This window comes from Arachis hypogaea, chromosome 18 (assembly GCF_003086295.3).
Source record: "Arachis hypogaea cultivar Tifrunner chromosome 18, arahy.Tifrunner.gnm2.J5K5, whole genome shotgun sequence".
NCBI classification, from domain to species: domain Eukaryota; kingdom Viridiplantae; phylum Streptophyta; class Magnoliopsida; order Fabales; family Fabaceae; genus Arachis; species Arachis hypogaea.
Window position 1 is genome coordinate 46430415 of NC_092053.1, and position 21046 is coordinate 46451460.

Genomic DNA, 21046 nt, shown 5'->3' on the forward strand with positions numbered 1-21046 from the left:
TGTTTGAATGGAAAACAGAAATACTTGCATTAATTCATCGAGACACAGCAGAGCTCCTTACCCCCAACAATGGGGTTTAGAGACTCATGCCGTCAGAGAATACAAGGTTTTGATCTAAATTTTCATGAGATACAAAATAAGTCTCTAAAAGTTGTTTTTATACTAAACTAGTAGCCTAGGTTTACAAAATATGAGTAAACTATGATGGATGATGCAGAGATCCACTTCTGGGGCCCACTTGGTGTGTGATGGGGCTGAGATTTAAGCAATCCACGTGCAGAGGCCATTTGTGGAGTTGAACGCCAGTTTTTGTGCCAGTTTGGGCGTTCAACTCCAGCTTTTGATCCTTTTCTGGTGCTGGACGCCAGAATTGGGCAGAGGACTGGCGTTGAACGCCAGTTTACGTCATCTATCCTTGTGTAAAATATGTACTATTACATATTTATGGAAAGCCCTGGATGTCTACTTTCCAACGCAATTGGAAGCATGCCATTTCGAGTTCTGTAGCTCCAGAAAATCCACTTTGAGTGCAGGGAGGTCAGAATCCAACAGCATCAGCAGTCCTTTTTCAGCCTGAATCAGATTTTTGCTCAGCTCCCTCAATTTCAGCCAGAAAAATACCTGAAATTACAGAAAAATACACAACTCATAGTAAAGTCTAGAAATATGAATTTTTCCTAAAAACTAATGAAAATAGACTAAAAACTAACTAAAACATACTCAAAACTATATGAAATTAACCCCAAAAAGCGTATAAAATATCCGCTCATCACAACACCAAACTTAAACTGTTGCTTGTCCTCAAGCAACTAGACAAATAAAATAGAAGACTAATAGGTTGAGAAGCAATAATATCTCAGAGTTTTTGATTGAAGCTCAGATTCTAATTAGATGAGCGGGACTAGTAGCTTTTTGCTTCTGAACAGTTTTGGCATCTCACTTTATCCATTGAAACTCAGAGTGATTGACATCTATAGGAACTTAGAATTTAGATAGTGTTATTGATTCTCTTAGTTCAGTGTGATGATTCTTGAACACATCTTCTTTATGAGTCTTGGCCGTGGCCCTAAGCACTTTGTTTTCCAGTATTACCACCGGATACATAAATGCCACAGACACATAATTGGATGAACCTTTTCAGATTGTGACTCAGCTTTGCTAAAGTCCCCAATTAGAAGTGTCCAGAGTTCTTAAGCACACTCTTCTTTTAGCTTTGGACCTTGACTTTAACCGCTCAGTCTCAAGTTTTCACTTGACACCTTCACGCCACAAGCACATGGTTAGAGACAGCTTGGTTTAGCCGCTTAGACCAGGATTTTAGTCCTTTAGGCCCTCCTATCCACTAATGCTCAAAGCTTTGGGATCCTTTTTGCCCTTGCCTTTTGGTTTTAAGAGCTTTTGGCTTTTTCTGCTTGCTTTTTTTTTTTTCTGCAAGCTTTGTTCTTCGCTGCTTTTTCTTGCTTCAACAATCATTTTTATGATTTTTCAGATTATCAAGAACATGTCTCATGTTCATCATTCTTTCAAGAGCCAACATATTTAACAGTCTTAAACAACAAATTCAAAAGACATATGCACTGTTCAAGCATTCATTCAGAAGACAGAAAGCATTGCCACCACATTTAACTAATTAGAATTTCTCTTATTAAAACTTGAGATTTTATTGCCTCTTATTCAAAAGATCTACTACTTTATTCATGTTTGCTGATGATGAGAAAAATAAACTATAGCTTAATTGGAGATAAAATCAAAATAGATACTAATTACTATTATATGACTCCTAAGGTAAACTTCTATAAGGACACTGTCATAGAGTTAAGGAAGAAATTGGAAATTAACAACCTTTATTCTGGGGGAACGGGGGTTCCTCTGATCCTTGGGGTGCTTGATCCTGCAAGAGAAGACTTTTGGCGCTTCAATTCCCTTAAGTCACGCCCTTGCTCCTCTTGTTCTTTAAACATATAGGTCAGCATTTGACTGTGTTCCTTTTGTTCTTTTATTATTTGCTCCATAGCTTCCCGTATCTTGGTAACAGACGTCTCAAGATACTCCTAGTATTCAGATTGAAGGATCTCTGGGAGGAATTCCTGTGCTCTCTTCTTGATGGGATCATCCTGTGCTTGTTGTTTTTCCATTGATGCTTTGGTGATTGGCTTCTCAATTGGGATATACTCAGTTATTCCCATCCTCACTCCAGCGTCCTTGCAGAGCAGAGAAATCACGCTTGGATAAGCCAACCTGGCCTCTTTGGAATTTTTGTTAGCAATTTTGTAGAGTTCAGCTGAAATCAGCTGATGAACCTCTACTTCCTTTCCCATCATGATGTAATGGATCATCACTGCTCTTTTAACTGTGACTTCAGAACGGTTGCTAGTGGGCAACAGAGAACGCCCAATGAAGTCTAGCCATCCTCTGGCGACTGGTTTGAGATCCTCCCTCTTGAGTTGATTTGGGACACCCTTTGTGTTGGTGGTCCACCTGGCTCCAGGGATACATATGTCCTCTAGAATCTTATCCAGGCCAATGTCTGCTCTCATCATCCTCCTGTTGAAGGAGTCTGGATCGTCCTTTAGCTGAGGTAGCTTTAAGATCTCCCTGATCTTGTCAGGGGTGGTATGAACAATCTTTCCTCTGACCATGGTCCGAAATTCATAGAAGGCAGTTCCAGATAGTTTTTGCTTGTCAGTTTGCCACATATTAGCATAGAACTCCTGGACCATTTCCTTCCCACTTTCGTTTCAGGATTAGCTAGGACTTCCCAGTTCCTGATTCGAATTTGCTCCTGGATCTCCGGATATTCATCTTCTTTCAGATCGAATCTAACTTCCGGGATCACTGATCTCAGACCCATTATTTTAAGATAATGGTCTGAATGTTCTTTAGATAAGAACTTCCCTTGATTCCAAAGTGGTTTTGGAACGCTCTCTTTCTTGCCTCTTGGAGTGGGTTGTTTTCCTTTAGGAGCCATGATCTTAGTGATCTCGGATAAACACACCAAACTTAGAGGTTTGCTTGTCCTCAAGCAAAAGAAAAGAAAGGAGAGGGATAGAAGGAGAGCTAGGTGCAATTGTTGATGGAGGAGGAGGGAGGCCGAACCCAAATTTAAAGGGATGGGGGGTGGGTTTTCGAAAAAAAATTGGAAAAGATAAGATAAAAAGATTGAGTTGAAAAAGATAAGATAGAAGATAGTTTAATTTTGAAGAGATATGATAGATTTTTGAAAAAGATAAATCTGAATTTTGAAAAAGATAATATGGAGATTTGAAAAAGATATGGATTAGTTGAAAAGATTTTAGAGTGAAAAAGATATATTTGTTTTCAGAAAAGATTTGAAAAGAGTTGGATTGAATTTGGAAAGAGGGATTTTTAGAAATTAAGGATTTTAGAAATCAGGGTTCTTGACATGTTTATGTAAAAATCATGCATTGAAGCATAAAATTTGAAATTAGAATGGAAATACGTGTGGAAAAATGAATTTGGCTCCTCCCTGCCTTCCTGGCGTTTGAACGCCCAAACACTGCCTGTTTTGGGCGTTCAGCGCCCAAATGCTGCTCTCCTGGGCGTTCAACGCCCAACTGCTGCCATTACTGGCGTTCAACGCCCAGTGGGTGCCCATTTCTGGTATTAAACGCCCAGCTTGCTACCATTACTGGCGTTCAGCGCCCAGTGGATGCCCATTTTGGGCGTTGAACGCCCAAAATGCACTTTTACTGGCGTTTTCTTGCCAGTGAGCTCTTTTTTTCTGTTTTGTGTGCCGAGGTGTAAATGATTCCTCACCTTAGTGTCAGTGAATTTTATATAAACAAATAAAAATAAAAATAAGAATAGGGCAAAATGCTTAGAGGATTGTTGCCCCAGGGCTGGGTTGCCTCCCAGCAAGCGCTTCTTTATTGTCTTTAGCTGGACCTTGCTGAGCTTTTAATCTAGCTTCAGCCTTGAGCATTCTTGCTCAATGTTGCCTTCAAGATAATGCTTGATTCTCTGTCCATTGACAATGAACTTCTTATCAGAATCAATATCTTGAAGCTCCACATAACCATATGGTGATACACTTGTAATCACGTATGGTCCCCTCCACCGGGATTTCAGTTTCCCGGGGAATAGCCTGAGTCTAGAGTTAAACAACAGGACCTTCTGTCCTGGTTCAAAGATTCTAGATGACAGCTTTCTATCGTGCCATTTTTTTATTTTTCTTTATAAAGCTTGGCATTTTCGAAAGCTGTGAATCTGAATTCCTCTAGCTCATTTAGCTGGAGCAATCGTTTTTCTCCTGCTAATTTGGCATCAAAGTTTAGGAATCTGGTTGCCCAGTAGGCCTTATGTTCCAGTTCCATGGGCAGGTGACATGCCTTACCATACACGAGTTGGTACGGAGATGTCCCTATGGGGGTCTTGAATGCTGTCCTTTAAGCCCACAGAGCATCATCCAAGCTCCGTGCCCAATCCTTTCTACGGGTATTTACTGTCCGTTCCAGGATTCTCTTTAATTCTCTGTTAGAGACTTCAGCTTGCCCATTGGTTCATGGATGATATGGAGTGGCCACCTTGTGGCGAATTCCATACCGAACCATGGCAGAGTAAAACTGTTTATTGCAGAAGTGAGTGCCCCCATCACTAATTAGTACTCTAGGGACACCAAACCTGCTAAAGATATGTTTCTAGAGGAACTTCAGCACTGTTTTAGTATCATTGGTGGGTGTGGCTATAGCCTCAACCCATTTTGATACATAGTCAACTGCCACCAGAATATAAGTGTTTGAGTATGATGGTGGGAAAGGTCCCATGAAGTCAATTCCCCATACGTCAAACAACTCAATTTCCAAGATTCCTTGTTGAGGCATGGCGTAACCATGAGGCAGATTACCAGCTCTTTGGCAACTGTCACAATTACGTACAAACTCTCGGGAATCTTTATAGAGTGTGGGCCAATAGAAGCCACATTGGAGGACCTTGGTGGCTGTTCGCTCACCTCCGAAATGGCCTCCATATTGAGATCCATGGCAATGCCACAGGATCCTCTGTGCTTCTTCTCTAGGCACACACCTACGGATAATTCCGTCTGCACATCTCTTAAAGAGATAAGGTTCATCCCACAAGTAGTACTTTGCATCAGTAATTAATTTCTTCTTCTGTATCCTGTTGTAATCCTTGGGTATGAACCTTGCAGCTTTATAGTTTGCAATATCGGCAAACCATGGTGCTTCCTGAATGGCAAATAAATGCTCATAGGAAACGTTTCAGAGATCTCAAGAAAGGGGAGGGACGTCCCTTCCACTGGCTCTATCCGGGACAGATGATCAGCCACTTGGTTCTCTGTCCCTTTTCTGTCTCTTATTTCTATATCAAACTCTTGCAGAAGCAATACCCATCTGATGAGCCTGGGTTTTGAATCCTGCTTTGTGAGTAGATATTTAAGAGCAGCATGGTCAGTATACACAATCACTTTTGATCCTACTAAGTATGATCTGAACTTGTCAATGGCGTAAACCACTGCAAGTAGTTCTTTTTCTTTGGTTGTGTAATTTTTCTGGGCATCATTTAGAACGCGACTGGCATAATAAATGACATGCAGAAGCTTGTCGTGCCTCTGTCCCAATACTGCACCAATGGCATGATCACTGGCATCACACATTAGCTCAAATGGTAATGTCCAGTCTGGTGCAGAAATGACTGGTGCTGTGACCAGCTTAGCTTTCAGCGTTTCAAACGCCTGCAGGCACTCTGTGTCAAACACAAATGGTGTGTCAGCAGCTAGCAGATTGCTTAGAGGTTTTGCGATTTTTGAAAAATCCTTTATAAACCTCCTATAGAATCCTGCATGCCCCAGAAAGCTTCTGATTGCCTTAACATTGGCAGGTGGTGGTAATTTTTCAATTACCTCTATTTTTGCTTGATCCACCTCTATTCCCTTGTTTGAGATTTTATGCCCAAGAACAATTCCTTCAGTCACCATGAAGTGACACTTTTCCCAGTTTAAAACTAGGTTGGTTTCTTGGCATCTTTTCAGAACAAGTTTCAGGTGATCAAGGCAGGAGCTGAATGAGTCTCCATATACTGAGAAGTCATCCATGAAGACTTCCAGAAAATTTTCCACCATATCAGAGAAAATAGAGAGCATGCATCTCTGGAAGGTTGCAGGTGCATTACATAGCCCAAATGGTATCCTTCTATAAGCAAACACTCCGGATGGACATGTGAATGTTGTTTTCTCTTGATCCTGGGGATCTACTGCAATCTGGTTATAGCCTGAGTAGCCATCCAAAAAGCAGTAATAATCATGACCTGCTAGTCTTTCTAGCATCTGGTCTATGAATGGTAAAGGAAAATGATCCTTTCTGGTGGCTGTATTGAGCCTTCTGTAGTCAATACACATGCGCCACCCTGTAACTGTTCTTATAGGAACCAGTTCATTTTTTTCATTATGAATCACTGTCATGCCTCCCTTTTTTGGGACGACTTGAACAGGGCTCACCCAGGGGCTATCAGAAATAGGATAAATAATCCCAGCCTCCAGTAATTTGGTGACCTCTTTCTGCACCACTTCTTTCATGGCTGGATTTAGCCGCCTTTGTGGTTGCACCACCGGTTTGGCATTATCCTCCAATAAGATTTTGTGCATGCATCTAGCTGGGCTTATGCCCTTAAGGTCACCTATGGACCACCCAAGAGCTGTCTTGTGTGTCCTTAGCACTTGAATAAGTGCCTCCTCTTCCTGTGAATTTAAAGCAGAGCTTATGATCACTGGAAAAGTGTCACCTTCTCCCAAAAATGCATATTTCAAGGATGGTGGTAATGGCTTGAGCTCGGGTTTAGGAGGTTTTTCCTCTTTCAGAAGAAAGTTCAGAGGCTCTTTCATGTCCTCTGAATCCTCCAAATCAGGCTGAACATCTTTAAAGATGTCTTCCAACTCTGATTCGAGACTCTCAGCCATGTTGATCTCTTCTACCAAAGAGTCAATAAGATCAACTTTCATGCAGTCTGTTGATGTGTCTGGATGCTGCATGGCTTTGACAGCGTTCAACTTAAACTCATCATCATTGACTCTCAGGGTTATTTCCCCCTGTTGGACGTCAATGAGGGATCGTCCAGTTGCTAGGAAGGGTCTTCCTAGAATGAGAGTAGCACTCTTGTGCTCCTCCATTTCCAGCACAACAAAGTCAGTGGGAAAGGCAAATGGCCCAACTCTGACAATCATGTCTTCAATCACGCCTGATGGGTATTTAGTAGAACCATCAGCAAGTTGGAGACATATCCGGGTTGGTTTAACTTCTTCAGTTAAGCCAAGCTTTCTGATAGTGGATGCAGGTATTAGGTTGATGCTTGCCCCAAGATCGCATAAAGCTGTCTTGGTGCAATTACCTTCTAATATGCATGGTATCAGAAAACTCCCAAGGTCTTTAAGCTTTTCAGGAAAGCTTTTCAGAATGACTGCACTGCATTCTTCAGTGAGGAGAACTCTTTCTGTTTCTCTCCAATCCTTCTTATGACTCAAGATCTCTTTCATGAACTTGGCATAAGAAGGTATTTGCTCAAGTGCTTCTACAAATGGAATCTTTATTTCAAGAGTCCTGAGATAATATGCAAAGCGAGCAAATTGCTTATCCTGCTCCTCTTTCCGGAGTTTTTGAGGATAAGGTATCTTGGCTTTATATTCTTCAACCTTAGTTGCTGCAGGTTTATTGCCTACAGAAGTGGTTGAAGAAGCCTTTTTAGAGGGGTTGTTATCAGCATTTGTGTGTGTCTGATCCCTCACTGGCAATTGAGTGCCAGAGTTAGAAGCTGGAGTGAAACTGGACGCCAGCTCCTTGTCTGCTCCTGGCGTCTGAACGCCAGAATTGTGCCCATTTTGGGCGTTCAGCGCCAGATCCTGCCCATTTTGGGCGTTCAACGCCAGATCCTTGCCCATTTCTGGCGTTGAATGCCAGTCCTGCTTTGTTTCTGGCGTTGAACGCCAGTTTTGGCCATGGTCTGGGCGTTCAGCGCCAGCCTTCCACTAATTTTCTGGCGTTTTAGCGCCAGAATTATTTTTTCCTGGGCTCTTACTGTCCTCAGGTGAATTTTGGGTGGTTTGCTCATTTCTTAGCTTTTTGCTGCCTTGAGGTGGGGTATTTAATGTTTTCCCACTTTTAGTTGAACTGCTTGGCATTCTTCTGCTATTTGCCTTGACAGCTGCTGCTTTGTTTGCTTAAACTGTTCGTCCATATGTATATTAGCCATCCTTGTCTCTTGTAACCTGTCTTTAAATTCGGCTAGCTGCTTTGTTAGAAAGTCCAATTGCTGATTGAATTCAGCAGCTTGTTTTACAGGACTGAATTCAGCAGTTACTGTTTTAACCTCTTCATTCCTGGAAGGGTTGCTGCTTAGGTACAGATGCTGATTCCTGGCAACTGTATCAATGAGCTCTTGAGCCTCTTCAATTGTCTTTCTCATGTGGATAGATCCACCAGCTGAGTAATCTAGAGACATCTGAGCTCCTTCTGCAAGCCCATAGTAGAAGATGTCTAACTGAACCCACTCTGAAAACATTTCAGAGGGGCATTTTCATAGCATCTCTCTGTATCTCTCCCAGGCATCATAAAGAGATTCATTATCTCCTTGTTTAAAGCCTTGGATATCCAGCCTTAGATGTGTCATCCTTTTTGGAGGGAAATATTGATTCAGGAATTTTTCTGTCAGCTGTTTCCATGTCCATATGCTGGCCTTATGTTGGTTATTCAACCACCTCTTAGCTTGATCTTTTACAGAAAATGGAAACAGTAATAGTCTGTAGACATCCTGATCTATTTCTTTATCATGTACTGTGTCAGCAATTTGTAAAAACTGTGCCAGAAACTCTGTAGGTTCTTCCTGTGGAAGACCGGAATACTGGCAACTTTGCTGCACCATGATAATGAGCTGAGGATTCAACTCAAAGCTACTGACTCCAATGGAGGGTATGCAGATACTACTCCCATATGAAGCAGTAGGGGGGTTAGAATATGACCCCAGAGTCCTCTTGGACTGTTCATTTCCGCTTAGGTCCATGATGGACAAAGGGAGATGATGTAAAATAGGAAAAATATTTTTATTTATTTATTTATTTATTTATTTCGAAAACAAAATAAATCAAAATAAAATAAATAAAAATGAGTGAAAGATTTTCGAAAAAAAAAATTGAGGAGAGAGAAAGTGGTTAGAAGATTTTGAAAAGGATATGATGATTTTTGAAAAAGGTTTTAAATTTTGAAATAAAAATCTGAAGTTTAGAAATAGATTTCGAAAATTTGCTTTTAAAATAGAGAGAAAAGATATTTTTGATTTTTAAGAGGAAAGAGAAAAATAATAAGATAGTACAAGATTTAAAATTTTTAGATCTAATGCTCCTTATTTTCGAAAATTTTGGAGGGAAAACACCAAGGAACACCAAACTAAAAAATTTTAAGATCAAGACACAAGAAAAACTCAAGAACACTTTGAAGACTCACAAGAACACAAGAACATGAAGGACGAACACCAAACTTAAAATTTTTAGAAAACCACAATAAATTTTCAAAAATTTTAAGAAAAATCAACAAGAAAACACCAAACTTAAAGTTTGGCACAGAATTTAGTAGAAAAATTATTTTTTTGAAAAAGATTTTAAAAATAAAATAAGGATTCTAAAATTTCAACACGACAATAATAAGAGACTCTAAACAAAAAAAAAAAGGAGAAATTTTTCCTAATCTAAGCAACAAAATAAACCGTTAGTTGTCCAAACACGAACAATCCCCGGCAACGGCGCCAAAAACTTGGTGCACGAATTATAAATCACACTTTTCACAACTCGTACCACTGACCAGCAAGTGCACTGGGTCATCCAAGTAATACCTCACGTGAGTAAGGGTCGAATCCCATGGAGATTGTTGGTTTGAAGCAATCTATGGTTATCTTGTAAATCTTAGTCAGGAAGTCAATTATGTTTATCAGTTGAATTGCAAATAAACAATAGAGCATGGATTAAAGGTTACTTGTTATGCAGTAATGGAGAATATGTTGGAGTTTTGGAGATGCTTTGTCTTCTGAATCTCTGCTTTCCTCTGTCTTCTTGTTCACGCACGCACGTCCTCCTATGGCAAGCTGTGTGTTGGTGGATCACCGTTGTCAATGGCTACCTTCCATCCTTCCAGTGAAAACTACGCTCACGCGCTCTGTCACAGCACGGCTAATCACCGGTTGGTTCTCGATCCGGTTGGAATAGGATTTACTATCCTTTTGCGTCTGTCACTAACGCCCAGCCTTCAGGAGTTTGAAGCCCGTCACAGTCATTCAATCCTTGAATCCTACTCGGAATACCACAGACAAGGTTTAGACTTTCCGGATTCTTATGAATGCTGCCATCAGTTCTAGCTTATACCACGGAGATTCTAATTAAGGAATCTAAGAGATACTCATTCAATCGTATATAGAACGGAGGTGGTTGTCAGGCACACGTTCATGATTTGAGGAAGGTGATGAGTGTCACAGATCATCACCTCCATCACAATTAAGCGCGAATGAACATCTTAGATAGGAACAAGCGTGTTTGAATGGAAAACAGAAATACTTGCATTAATTCATCGAGACACAGCAGAGCTCCTCACCCCCAACAATGGGGTTTAGAGACTCATGCCGTCAGAGAATACAAGGTTTTGATCTAAAATGAATAAGTCTCTAAAAGTTGTTTTTATACTAAACTAGTAGCCTAGGTTTACAAAATATGAGTAAACTATGATGGATGATGCAGAGATCCACTTCTGGGGCCCACTTGGTGTGTGATGGGGCTGAGATTTAAGCAATCCACGTGCAGAGGCCATTTGTGGAGTTGAACGCCAGTTTTTGTGCCAGTTTGGGCGTTCAACTCCAGCTTTTGATCCTTTTCTGGTGCTGGACGCCAGAATTGGGCAGAGGACTGGCGTTGAACGCCAGTTTACGTCATCTATCCTTGTGTAAAGTATGGACTATTACATATTTATGGAAAGCCCTGGATGTCTACTTTCCAACGCAATTGGAAGCATGCCATTTCGAGTTCTGTAGCTCCAGAAAATCCACTTTGAGTGCAGGGAGGTCAGAATCCAACAGCATCAGCAGTCCTTTTTCAGCCTGAATCAGATTTTTGCTCAGCTCCCTCAATTTCAGCCAGAAAAATACCTGAAATTACAGAAAAACACACAACTCATATTAAAGTCCAGAAATATGAATTTTTCCGAAAAACTAATGAAAATAGACTAAAAACTAACTAAAACATACTCAAAACTATATGAAATTAACCCAAAAAAGCGTATAAAATATTCGCTCATCAACGTTCCCCACTGATTTTTAAATCCTGAAAATGCCCCAAAATGACTCAGACAAGCCATCATCAATCCTACTCAGAAGACCATTCCTGAAAACCTCAAAGTTTAAATTAGATACTTTTTTAGGAACATACTCTTTTGAAATAGATGGCCGAGTAGTGATCTTCAATCTGAATGGAGTTATGAAGCATCCTCCAGAGGATCACTCTATCCTCAAGTGTGACATTATAGATGAAACCGTGGCTGAAGTCCACCAGGAGGAATTTGAAGAGAAGCACATAGGACAAGGTCCAAGTGTGGGGACACTCTCAGAGGACAATGACAGTGCCTTACCACTGTTACCAGCTCCAAACAACCCAGAGCCTGAACATGATCAAAAGTTAGAATTAAAACCCCTTCCCCCACACCTCAAATATACTTACCTTGAAGACGGACAGAAGTTTCCGGTTATCATTGCAAGGGAACTCACTTTTCATTAGGAAGAGCAGCTATTTGGTGTGCTGAGAAGGCACAAGAAGGCAATTGGGTGGACTTTGGCAGACATAGTAGGCATAAACCCTCAAGTCTGTGAGCATAGGATATTTTTAGAAGAGGGAGCAATACCTGTCCGTCAACCCCAGAGAAGACTGAACCCCACTATCCTAGAGGTTTTCAAAAAGGAAGTGACCAGACTACTAGAGGCATATATCATCTATCCCATCTCAGACAGTGAATGGGTAAGCCCAGTACAAGTGATGCCAAAGAAGTCTGGAGTCACTGCAGTGAAGAATGAGCATGGAGAGCTCCTGACAACCAGAGTTCAGAACGCCTGGAGGGTCTGCATTGACTACAGATGCCTCAACCAAGCAACCCATAAGGATCACTATCCTCTTCCATTCATTGATCAAATGCTGGATCGCCTGTCAGGTAAATCGCATTACTGTTTTTTAGATGGTTACACAGGTTATTTCCAGATTCATATAGCTCCTGAGGATCAGGAAAAGACCACTTTTAGATGTCCTTTTGGGACTTATGCTTATAAGAGAATGCCCTTTGGCTTGTGCAATGCACCAGCTACTTTCCAGAGGTGCATGATGAGTCTTTTCTTTGATCTTATTGAGGACTGTATGGAGGTTTTTATGGATGATTTTAGTGTTTATGGCGATTCCTTTAGCCTTTGCTTAGATGGATTATCTAGAGTATTAGATAGATGTGTCAGTACAAACCTGGTATTAAATTTTGAAAAATGCCACTTTATGGTTAAACAAGGGATTGTACTAGGACATGTTATGTCTAATAATGGCATTTCTGTAGATCCAGCAAAGGTAGATGTTATTTCTAGTTTACCTTACCCCTCTTCTGTGAGGGAGGTCCGTTCTTTCCTTGGCCATGCAAGTTTTTACAGGAGGTTCATTAAGGACTTCAGTAAGGTAGCACTTCCCTTATCCAGACTACTGCAGAAAGATATTGAGTTCGAGTTCAGTGAAAATTGCAAACAAGCGTTTGATAAGCTGAAGACCACACTGACTCAAGCTCCAATTGTAAGAGGACCAGACTGGAGCCAACCATTTGAAATAATGTGTGATGCTTCCAACCATGCAGTAGGAGTAGCACTGGCTCAGTGTGAAGGTAAGAATCCTTTTGTTATTGCTTACGCGTCTAAAACCTTAGATGCCGCTCAGTCGAATTACACTACTACTGAGAAAGAGCTTCTTACTATTGTTTTTGCTCTGGATAAATTCCGAGCCTATTTACTTGGTACGAAGGTAGTAGTGTATTCAGACCACGCAGCTCCAAAGTATTTATTATCTAAAAAGGAGTCCAAACCAAGGCTTATACGTTGGATACTGCTATTACAAGAATTTGATTTGGAAATTAAGGACAGGAGTGGTAACCAGAATTTAGTGGCGGACCACTTGAGTTGCCTTGAGCACATTACAGATGACTCCACTCCTATAGCTGATAATTTCCCATTTGATCACCTGCAAGCAGTATCTGAGATAGTCCCTTGGTATGCACCTGTAGCTAATTATCTAGTTAGCCGCACCTTCCCTCTGAACTTTTCTAAACATCAAAGAGACAAGCTGAAAAGCGAGTCTAAATATTATATATGGGATGACCCATATTTATGGAGATGTGGCACTGACCAGATAATTAGACAGTGTGTGCCTCAATCAGAATTCCAGTCCATTTTAGAGGCCTGTCACTCATCTGAGAGTGGAGGACATTTTGGCCCTCAAAGAACTGCTAGGAAAATCTTAGACTGTGGATTCTGGTGGCCTACTCTTTTTAGAGACGCTGCTGAATTTTGTAGATCTTGTTTCCCATGCCAGAAATTTGGTAATATATCCAGGAGGGATGAGATGCCTCAACAGATTATGCTTTTCTGTGAAATTTTTTATGTTTGGGGCATTGACTTCATGGGTCCATTTCCAAATTCTAATGGTTATTTTTATATTTTGTTAGCTGTGGATTATGTTTCCAAATGGGTAGAAGCAATTCCTACCCGCAATGATGATGCTAACATTGTTGTTTCCTTTGTGAGAAACTATATTATTTGTCGCTTTGGATCACCACGAGCAATCGTGAGGGATCAAGGCACCCATTTTTGTAACAGGAGACTAACAGGACTAATGAAGAAACATGGGATAATTTATAAAGTTACAACAACCTACCATCCTCAGACTAATGGACAAGCCGAGGTTTCAAATAGAGAGATAAAGCGTATCTTGCAGAAGATAGTCAAACCTCATAGAAGAGACTGGAGCACCAGGCTACAAGATGCACTCTGGGCATACAGAACAACATACAAAACACCCATTGGGATGAGTCCTTTCTGCTTAGTTTATGGAAAAGCTTGTCATCTCCCTATTGAAATACAGCATAAAGCCTTTTGGGCAGTAAAGGAATGCAACATGGGAATTGAGAGAGCCGGAGCTGAAAGGAAGTTGCAACTGCAAGAACTGGAAAGCCTTCGCCTAGAAGCTTGAGAACTCAAGACTATACAAAGAGAAGATGAAGGCTGATCAAGAGGAAAGAGTTCCAACCTGGGGACTTAGTCCTCCTTTATAAATCTCGACTGAGGCTCATGCCAGGCAAGTTGAGATCAAGATGGGAAGGTCCATACAGAGTAGAGAAGGCTGAACCATACGGAGTCTATCACCTAAGTCATCCTTCAAGCTCTGAACCTATCAAAGTTAATGGACATCGTTTAAAGCTGTACCATGGTGAGAAGCTGAAGAAAAACAAGGAGCTCGAGATCTTCCTCTTGGAAGATCCCGACATAGCCGAAGACTGAGCTAGTGGAGCGTCCAACTTACGGACGTTAAAGCAAAGTGCTAGGTGGGAGACAACCCACCATGGTATGATCGTTCTTCTCTTTACTTTTAGTTTTCTTATTCAACAACTCTTCTCTTCATTAGTACATTTCGTGCATCTGTATTTACATACCTTTATTTAAAAAAAAAATCACGCGACGCGACCGCCTTGACGCGTCCGCGTCGCAGGGAGCTGGGAGACAATAATAATATGAACAGAACGTTACGCAAGAGCAGGGCTGGAGGCGTGCCAATGGCACAAATCACCCCACGCGATCGTGTCGCCGACGCGACTGCGTCATATGGAATACTGGCCTCCCACGCGACCGCGTGCTCTACGCGGCCGCGTGACCTGGATTTCGACGTAATAAGGGTGCACAGCTGAAAGTTGTACTAGAGTGGTGCTGGACTGGCGCTGGACGTGCAGTCCCTCTCACGCGATCGTGTACCCCACGCGACCGCGTTGTATCCCAATAATTGACCACTCACGCGATCGCATGCCCCATGCGATCGCGTCACCCAAAATTTGGCACTATTATGATTTTGAACAGAGAGTTGTGCGAGTGCGAGGCTACCCTCATGCCATTAGCCTAAAACAGGTCACGCGACCGCGTGACCGACGCGATCGCATCATTGAGTTTAAGCGCAAGTCGCGCGACCGCGTGCCCCACGCGACCGCGTCGCTTGCGCCGCACAGTTTTCCTGATTTGCCAAATTATCATATCTTTTTCTCCCCAAATCCTATTTTCTCTTATCCCCCCTTATTTCTTCTCCCTCCCTTTTTCCCTTCTTCCTTCTTTCTCGCTTTTTACTCTCTCTCACCCCCATTAACAAGGTTCTTCTTATTCTCCTTCCCTCCTTACTTTTCTATTATTTTTATATGTTATCTTCTTTTCTTTTCTTTTCACCTTCATTATTCATATTTTCTTTTTCTTTGTTTTTCCTTTTTACTTGGTGTTATCAATTTATGTGAGTCATTATTTATTATTATATGCTTGTGGAGTGTTGTAAATTTGTTTGACAATTATATATTACTTTTTAAGGGATTACTTGCATGTTCAAATTCTTATTTTCAAGAGCTTCTTCTACATGCATGCTATGTGTTTGTGAAAAAGCCCATATGGCATTATGAACTTCTTTACATTTTTCTACTCTCATATTCAATGCTTGCTTTTCACAAAGTCCCTTTACTATTTTATTCATTGAATTTAATTGTCATTACAAACGTGATGGTTTGTTACGAGTGATGCTTGATCTATGCTACTCATGCCCTTTGCCGGCATGCCAATAAAACACCTTGCATTCACTTGTCATCATATGCACTAGCTATTTTCCATTAATGAGTTTTCACATGTAATCCGGACCATGTGTTAACATCATTCTTCTTTATTGTGCATTGATTATCACTTACACCACCCTCTTCCTTGCTCTATCCCTTTAAATTTAATTTACTTTCTCTTCCCTTTTTCAGGATGGTCACTAAGAAAGGAAAAGAGAAAGCTATTCCCAAACAACCAGCAAGAAGAGGTACAACGAGAGCATTAGTGGCAGAACCCTCTTCAACTGCAGTAAAGCCCTCAACAAAGAAAATTAAGAGGATTATAAAGGTTGACGATAAAGAAAGAGCCTTCCCAGCAAAGGACACTGCGCGATTCCCCAATCGCTACTGTGAGCAGATGTTCCCCATCCTGGCTGAAAGGAGTTACAACAACGAATACATTCTTCTTCTCCCGCCCAATATTGCTACCTTTGTCGAGCCGCAAATTGCCCGAAGGCAATGGGGTTTCCTACAGAGACAGCCAAGGAAGGTCAATCTTTCTTGGGTAGTGATGAGCGGATAATTTATACGCTTTTTGGCATTGTTTTTAGTATGTTTTTAGTAGGATCTAGTTACTTTTAGGGATGTTTTCATTAGTTTTTATGTTAAATTCACATTTCTGGATTTTACTATGAGTTTGTGTATTTTTCTGTGATTTCAGGAATTTTTGGCTGAAATTGAGGGACTTGAGCAGAAATCAGATTCAGAGGTTGAAGAAGGACTGCTGATGCTGTTGGATTCTGACCTCCCTGCACTCAAAATGGATTTTCTGGAGCTACAGAACTCGAAATGGCGCGCTTCCAATTGCGTTGGAAATAGACATCCAGGGCTTTCCAGAAATATATAATAGTCCATACTTTGGCCAAGAATAGACGACGTAAACTGGCGTTCAACGCCAGCTCTCTGCCCAAATCTGGCGTCCAGCGCCAGAAAAGGAGCCAAAACCAGAGTTGAACGCCCAAACTGGCACAAAAGCTGGCGTTCAACTCCAAGGAGGACCTCTACACGTGTAACACTCAAAGCCCAGCCCAAGCACACACCAAGTGGGCCCCGGAAGTGGATTTATGCATCAATTACTTACTCATGTAAACCCTAGTAGCTAGTTTATTATAAATAGGACCTTTAACTATTGTATTTGGCATCTTTGGATTACCTTATGATCCTTTGATCACGTTTTAGGGGGCTGGCCATCTCGGCCATGCCTGGACCTTCACTTATGTATTTTTAACGGTAGAGTTTCTACACTCCATAGATTAAGGTGTGGAGCTCTGCTGTTCCTCAAAGATTAATGCAAAGTACTACTGTTTTCTATTCAATTCTTCTTATTTCGCTTCTAAGATATCCATTCGCACCCAAGAACGTGATGAAGGTGATGATTATGTGTGACGCTCATCATCCTTCTCCCTTATGAACGCGTGCCTGACAAACACTTCTGTTCTACATGAAATAAGCTAGAATGAGTATCTCTTAGATCTCCTAACCAGAATCTTCGTGGCGTAAGCTAGAATGATGACGGAATTCAAGAGAATCCGGAAGGTCTAAACCTTGTCTGTGGTATTCCGAGTAGGATTCAATGATTGAATGACTGTGACGAGCTCCTAACTCGCAATTGCAGGGCGTTAGTGACAGACGCAAAAGGATAGTAAATCCTATTCCAGCATGATCGAGAACCGACAGATGAATAGCCGTGCCGTGACAGGGTGCGTGAGCATATTATTCACTGAGAGGATACGATGAAGCCATTGACAAGGGCGATGCCTCCAGACGATTAGCCGTGCTGTGACAGGGCATTGGATCATTTTCCCGAGAGATGACCGAAAGTAGCCATTGACAGTGGTGATGTATCACATAAAGCCAGCCATGGAAAGGAGTAAGACTAATTGAATGAAGATAGCAGGAAAGCAGAGGTTCAGAGGAACGAAAAGCATCTCCATTCGCTTATCTGAAATTTCTACCAATGATTTACATAAGTACCTCTATCCCTATTCTATTATTTGTTATTCGAAAACACCATTATCAATTTATATCTGCCTAACTGAGATTTGCAAGGTGACCATAGCTTGCTTCATACTAACAATCTCCGTGGGATTCGACCCTTACTCACGTAAGGTATTACTTGGACGACCCGGTGCACTTGCTGGTTAGTTGTATCGAAGTTGTGACAAATTATGAATGTGTAATCACGATTACGCGTACCAAGTTGCTCACGTGCTAGGAATAGTTTGAGCTTGGACATCACAATTTTGTGCACCAAGTTTTTGGCGCCGTTGCCGGGGATTGTTCGAGTATGAACAACTGACGGTTCATCTTGTTGCTCAGATTAGGTAATTTTCTTTTTTGTTTTCTTTTCAAAAATCTTTCAAAAAAATTTTCTCATCTGTTTTTCGAAAAAAAAAAATAATAATAATAATAAAAATGTTTTCAAAAATTTTATTCAAAATTTTTAAGAATAAATTCTAGTGTTTCATGAAGCATGTGAAGCCTGGCTGGCTGTAAAGCCATGTCTAAATTCTCTTGGACTGAGGCTTCCAAACCATCAGAGGCAAGTTACATATTTGATAAGTAATGAGCAGCAATTTGTTATCAAGAGCAATATACTCTGGTGTTAAATGCTGAAGCTTGGCTGGCCATTGGCCATGTCTAGTGTTTTGGACTGGAGCTTTCTTTGAAAGCTTGGCTGGCTAGTGAGCCATGTCTAATTCCTGGACTGAAGCTTTAGACTAAGAATGCAAGATTCCTGGAATTCATGTAAAAAAATTTTGGAATCCTTATTTTTTCTTTTTCATATAATTTTCGAAAAATACCAAAAAAATTAGAAAATAAAAAAAAATCAAAAATATCTTTGTGTTCTTGTTTGAGTCTTGAGTCATATCATAAGTTTGGTGTCATTTGCATGTGCATCTTGCATTTTTCGAAAATTCTCATGCATTCATAGTGTTCTTTATGATCTTCAACTTGTTCTTGGTAAGTCTTCTTGTTTGATCTTGATGATTTTTTGTTTTGTGTCTTTTATTGTTTTTCATATGCATTCTTGAATTCTTATTGTCTAAGCATTAAAGAATTCTAAGTTTGGTGTCTTGCATGTTTTCTTTGCATAAAAAAAAATATTTTCAAAATGTGTTCTTGATGTTCATCATGATCTTCATAATGTTCTTGGTGTTCATCTTGACATTCATAGCATTATTGCATGCATTCATTGTTTTGATCTAAAAATTTCATGCATTGCATAATTTTCATGTTTTTCATAAAAATTTCAAAAAATCAAAAAAATATCTTTCCCTTTTTCTCTCATCAAATTCAAAAATTTGAATTGACTTTTTCAAAAATTTTTTAAAATCAAATTGTTTCTCATGAAGTCAAATCAAATTTTCAATTTGAAAATCTTATCTTTTTCAAAATCTTTTTCAAAAATCAAATCTTTTTCAAAATTCTTAGTTATTTTTGAAAATTTTAAAAATATTTTTCAAAAATCTTTTTCTTATTTTTGTATTAAATTTTCGAAAATAACATAAACAATTAATGTTTTGATTCAAAAATTTCAAGTTTGTTACTTGCTTGTTAAGAAAGATTCAAACTTTAAATTCTAGAATCATATCTTGTGATTTCTTATGAATCAAGTCATTAATTGTGATTTTAAAAATCAAATCTTTTTCAAAAACTAATTTCTATCATATCTTTTTAAAAATATCTTCTCATCTTATCTTTTTAAAAAATTTGATTTCAAAATATCTTTTCTAACTTCCTAACTTCCTATCTTCTCAAAATTTGTTTCAACTAACTAACTAACTTTTTGTTTGTTTCTTACCTTTTTCAAAACCACCTAACTAACTCTCTCTCTCTCATTTTCGAAAATATCTTCCCCCTTTTTCAAAATTTCTTTTTAATTTATTAATTATTTTAATTTTTAATTTTTAAATCTTAATTTTCGGAAAAAAAAATAAAAAAATACTAACATTTTTCAAAAACCATTTTCAAAAATCATTAAAAATAATTTTCGAAAATTTCTCCTTCTTTCTCATCTTATTCTATTTATTTATTCATCTACTAACATCTCTTCCTCACATCATCACCAAATTCGAACTCCCTCTTCTATCTGTGTTCGAATTTCCTCTTCTTTTCTTCTACTAACAATAAGGAACCTCTTTACTGTGACATAGAGGATTCCTCTTCTTTTCTTTTTCTCTCCTCTTTCTTATGAGCAGGGACAGAGAAAAAGGCATTCTTGTTGAAGCTGATCCAGAACCTGAAAGGACTCTAAAGAGAAAATTAAGAGAAGCTAAATTACAACAACCCAGAGACAACTTGATTGAAAATTTCGAACAAGTAAAGGAGATGGCAGCCGAACCCAACAACAATGCAAGGAAGATGCTTGGTGACTTTACTGCACCAAATTCCAATTTACATGGAAGAAGCATCTCCATTCCTGCCATTGGAGCAAACAACTTTGAGCTGAAACCTCAATTAGTTTCTCTGATGCAGCAGAACTGCAAGTTTCATGGACTTCCATCTGAAGATCCTTTTCAGTTCTTAACTGAATTCTTGCAGATGTGTGATACTGTTAAGACTAATGGAGTAGATCCTGAAGTCTACAGGCTCATGCTTTTCCCTTTTGCTGTAAGAGACAGAACTAGATTATGGTTGGATTCTCAACCCAAAGACAGCCTGAACTCTTGGGATAAGCTGGTCACGGCTTTCTTAGCCAAGTACTTTCCTCCTCAAAAGCTGAGCAAGCTTAGAGCTGATGTTCAAACCTTCAGACAGAAAGAAGGTGAATCCCTCTATGAAGCTTGGGAAAGATACAAATAGTTGACCAAAAAGTGTCCTTCTGACATGCTTTCAGAATGGACCATCCTGGATATATTCTATGATGGTTTATCTGAGCTATCAAAGATGTCACTGGACACTTCTGCAGGTGGATCCATTCACCTAAAGAAAACGCCTGTAGAAGCTCAAGAACTCATTGACATGGTTGCTAATAACCAGTTCATGTACACTTCTGAAAGGAATCCTGTGAATAATGGGACGCCTATGAAGAAGGGAGTTCTTGAAGTTGATACTCTGAATGCCATATTGGCTCAGAATAAAATATTGACTCAGCAAGTCAATATGATCTCTCAGAGTCTGCATGGAATGCAAGC

At 40.0% G+C, this 21046-nt stretch overlaps 1 non-coding gene across 1 annotated transcript; it reads right to left on the reverse strand.

Annotated features, from left to right (window-relative positions):
- Positions 1-20636: 20636 nt before the first annotated feature.
- LOC112773459 (small nucleolar RNA R71) lies at positions 20637-20744 on the reverse strand. The gene has a single exon (XR_003188008.1). It is a non-coding gene; the product is annotated as a small nucleolar RNA R71 (small nucleolar RNA).
- Between the last annotated feature and the right edge of the window lie 302 nt (positions 20745-21046).